Here is a 4,906-nt window from a genome sequence, read left to right as displayed (position 1 = left end):
GGCGCGCGCTGATGACGTCGCGCAGCGGGGAAGTTACTAGAACGGGTAGCTGTTTGCCCGGCGTGGGCGCGGGCGGCACATGCGCGCTGAAGGCGCGTGGCGTGAGCGCGCGCAGGCGCTCGCGGCTACGCCGCTCGCCGCCGCCGCCGCCCGCCCCCCACTCCCCCCTTCAGCCGTGGTGGCGGGTTTATATGTTGGAAACGGCGAAAAAAAGTGACCGGTTCCGGGTCTTAACGGCATCTTCTGCCTTAAGGGTTGTGTGGCTGTGGAAGCGTTGCTGAGGTGGGAGTCTCGCTGTCATCTGGCTTGGGCCAAAAAGCAACTTAGAATCACGAAATTGCTTCAGTTGGAAAAAGACCCTTAAGAACCATTAACACTGGCATGTCCTCCGCTAAACCACGTCTCTGAGCACCATGGGCACCCGTCTCTTAAATACCTCCAGGGATGGTGACCACCACTTCCCCGGGCAGCCTGTTCCAAGGCTTGACAGCCCTTTTGGTGAAGACATTTTTCCTAATACTCAATCCAAACCTCCCCTGGTGCAACTTCAGGGTTCCTCTCCTGTTACTCATTACTTAAGAGACCAAAACCCCCACCTCACTACAACCTCCTTTCTGGTAGCTGTAGAGAGCGATAAGGTCTCCCCTCAGCCTCCTTGTCTCCAGGATAAACCACCCCAGCTCCCTCAGCAGCTCCTCAACAGGGCTTGTTCTCCAGACCCCTCACCAGCTTCGTTGCCCTTCTCTGGACCTCAATGTCTTTTTTGTAGTGAGGGGCCCAAAACTGGACACAGTACTTGAGATGCAGCCTCACCAGGGCCGAGTACAGGGGGACAGTCACTTCCCTAGTCCTGCTGGCCACACTATTCCTGATCCAGGCCAGGATGCTGTTGGCCTTCTTGGCCACCTGGGCACACTGCTGGCTCATATTCAGCTGGCTGTTGACCAACACCCCCAGGTCCTTTTCCTCTGGGCAGCTCTCCAGCCACTCTTCCCCAAGCCTGTGGCGCTGCATGGGGTTGTTGTGACCCAAGTGCAGGACCCGGCACTTGGCCTTGTTGAATCTCATACAGTTGGCCTCAGCCCATTGTTCCAGCCTGTCCAGATCCCTCTGTAGACCCATCCTACCCTCAAGCAGACCCACACTCCCACCCAACTTGGCATTGCCTGGAAACTTACTGGGGGTGCACTCGATCCCCTTGTCCAGGTCACTGGTGAAGATATTAAATAGAACCGTCCCCAATACTGAGCCCCGGGGAACACCACTTGTGACCAGCAGCCAACTTAATCACTAATTAAACTTAGTATCACCAAATTAGGCATTTTCCCAGAATATGAGTGGTTTTCCCGTCTCTCAGGAAATTCAAGATGCCTACTTCTGCTTTGGTGTAAAATGTACGTGTGGCTTTGAATTCTAGACTCAAATGCTCTTTCTTCATTATCCTAAAGGAAGAATTGACATTTCCCACAAGAACCTTACTCACCTGGTGGTTTGTTGGCCTGGTCTGCTGTCGGGATATTCTCTTGGGAGGTCTATGTAAATAGTTTCAGCTGATACTAAAAACAGTGTAATACAACACAGTAGGCTCCAAGTCTCTAAAATTTTTATTAAAGGAATTCAAGACCTGCTAAGAGGTTTTGAAATAGCAATACCAAAGACTGGCTGAAGGTGATTCCAGGCTTTGCCTGTCCCAGAGCTTTGGTGTGCAGATAAAAATTACTTCAGGCACATTTAACCACTGAGCCTTTCCTTGGTCACGCTTGTTCCCTTTCCACATTAGTTGCGACCCTACAAGGCGTTGAATTGTGCTGCAGCAGAGCGCTTGGCCAGATGCCAGGCCTACATTGTCCTGTTGACTGGCAGAGTGAGGGACATTAGGAGGTAATGTTTTGCACTGCAATCAAGCAGTGATTTGAAGCAGAAATCAATGGGATCAAAGTGCAAGGGGATGTTCCTCATCCCAGGCTCTTCTTAGTTTATAGACGTAGCTCGTGCTGACTGTATCATTACTTGAGTAGAGTTTGTACTTGAGTAGCACAACTGCTACCTGGTTATGGTTAGCAGAGATTTACAAGTTCGAGGAATAATCATTGATGTTACTTACTGATGCATACATGTTACAAGGGACAAGAATACTAAAAATTCACAGAAAATAACTGGGAAGCTATCAAAGTTCTTAATAAGCACAGAACGGTTGTTTCTTCATCTCAATTTTGGTACAGAAAACAGGGATATGGGAGCTCATTTGCCAGTACTGGAAACGTCCAGGTGGAAAATACCCTAAACCAGGACCACATGCATGCGTGTTCACAGTCAGATAGTTGAGAACACAGCTTATACACAATGCATGGAAAACAAAAATGATACAGCAAAGAATTTTGAGTTCTTAATCTTTTTTAGGCTGATGGGGGTTTTAACGCTTCTTTCTTTCCTCTTGCTTTTTCTTTTCTTTCCCACTTCCTTACACCTGTGCTTTTATTTCCCCTTTCTATAACCATCTGTGCAATTTTTCTTCATCAGTTTCTGATCTTAAAGAATATAATTCAGAATGTTTTTTATAGAGCAGCTTAATTTTTATGCCATTCCATTTTCCTCGCCCATGGTGATGGTGTTTACTGCAGAAGTTCAGCTTAATTCCCAAATCTGACTAGACATCTTCAATTTGGTATTTTTTCCATAGGTAGTTGATTTAAACCAATGCAAAGTCACCTGAATTGGCTTGAAACAAACAAACAAACTGAAAATGAACTTGCAGTGACTAGCATGTATTTTTTCAAAACGAAAATACTGGCTTAAGTCGAGCTGAACCAAATTAAGAATATTGGTAAAAGGTTTTGAACTAGTTTGGCTAAACTAGGTTTAATGTTTTAGCTGAAGTTAGTGATGCAATTTTGAATTTAGACAAGGTCTCAGGTGGTCTAATGACAGTAAAAGTTACATGCAACATCTCCAAAGTTTTGCTATATACTACACATAACGTTCCTCACTTCAGATTTTTTTCCCAAAATTCATTAGTAGCCCTGATGTCAGCATGGGAAACTTCTATCTGTAGTATTGGATTAATAGCCTACTTTAAAGGTAGTACAGAACCTATGCTGTCTAAACTTGTTCTAACACTCAGTAAATAGGAGCTTTTTTCTTTTTATTCTGGCTTTCTCACCTCACCTTTGTTTAGGAGATCCTGATGATTTTTTATTTTATTATTTTTATTTTATTTTTATTTTTTTAAATTAAAAAAAAAGATTTATTGTGTTGCTACCTACACAATTTACAGCTTATTTCAAAGCAACAGATACAGAATACTGTTGAAGATTTGTACAGCAAATCAGAAGAATGATGAAACTGGCTATCACCAAGTTAAATACACTCAGTCTATAATGACTCCGTGTAGGAAAGTAATAGCAAGACAATTGCTGAACTTCCAGCAGAAAACATACTGGGAGTATTCCTCCTGAAACAGGCTGCAGCAGCTATAAAAACAGCTTTGTCTTTGTGGACATTCAGTTATTACAAATGTAAAAGGAACTAGATATAAGAAAATACAACTTATTTATTTTTCCAAGATTCATACAAAAATTTATGAGTAAGAGCAACATAGTAGAAAATAAATCAGCTGACAGAAGAATTTCTGTGTAATTTATACTGGACAGGCTAATACACCAAGTAGTGAACAGGGAATGGAGTTTTGAATAATGAGAACTGTATTTGGCATTGCTCAAATTAGCAATGTTTGTCTATTTCTTTGGCACATAAAAACAGAATGAGCTTTTTATAAGGACAGGAACACACATTTAGAATACAACTTCTCATTCATTTTAATAGAATTCCTTCTGTTGTTAATCATCAAGCATTATACAAATTAATTTTCATTTATGTCAAACTCAATAGCACAAGAAACAATACAGGTGAGTTCTACAGTATTTGGGGAAGGGGGGGAGCTTTTACTGACAGTCCTGAAAGAAACAAAACAAAACAAAACAAAACACCCCTATGGCAAATAAGGACAGATGGGCAAATTAAAACAGAGAGGAAGAAAAATTTATAGGATAGCAGGTGGTCAATGTGGATTTTAGCTTCTAGACAGCTGAAGCAATAGAAGTTTGAATTATTCTCTCTTACTATAATTTTGCAATTTAGTGACACTTTGAAACAGAGTGATTAGATTTTGGGAAAAGGTGCATATTCTGGATCTTCTAATTCAAAATTGCTTACAAATACAAACACATTGAAAAAGAACTCACATCTTAAAGTTATAGGCACCACTGATTTGATTAGAAAAAAGTCTTGGTCTTGTTCTGGTAAATATTTCCTGTGGGGCAGCAGACAATGAAGAAACATACCATCTCCCCAGATAAAGGGGTTTTAGTTTGAATCAGACTAATAACAAGATAGATTACTTTGTTCCACCCAGTAGTGGAATCCTTATCTGTTAGGATAAGATGCTGAAGTTGTATGGTCACATGGTTCACGGTTCTGAAAAAGTCATATTGGTCCCGTCCTGAGGGTGCGGTATTTGGAAATTATTTTCGAAGAGTTGGCCAGAACAACAGCAGCAACAACAACAACAAAAAAAAAAAAAAGAAAAGGTAGAGCAAAAAAATCAGTGAAGTTACAATAAGACTTCCAGTATTATTATGAAATTTGAATAACTACGGACCATTAACTATAATATCTAATTTCTTAGAAGTCTTATTCCACTGCTAGCATCTTCCTGGTATTAGTTTTCAGAAGTCGCTGCTAAATGTAAGAGCTTAACAGATTCATAGTACCTTTATTATAAAGACTTTTGTCCCGCTTTCCTCTCCTGCCTGCCAGTGAAGTGCTGTCTTCACACATACTTTGCTTTGGAAATTGCTTAGTGCTACAGTTGGGCTTAAAAAAAAAGAGTCAGTTAAGAGTCTTCTGT

The sequence above is a fragment of the Chroicocephalus ridibundus genome, chromosome Z (genome assembly GCF_963924245.1).
Source record: "Chroicocephalus ridibundus chromosome Z, bChrRid1.1, whole genome shotgun sequence".
Classification (NCBI taxonomy): domain Eukaryota; kingdom Metazoa; phylum Chordata; class Aves; order Charadriiformes; family Laridae; genus Chroicocephalus; species Chroicocephalus ridibundus.
This window is presented reverse-complemented; position numbering follows the sequence as displayed.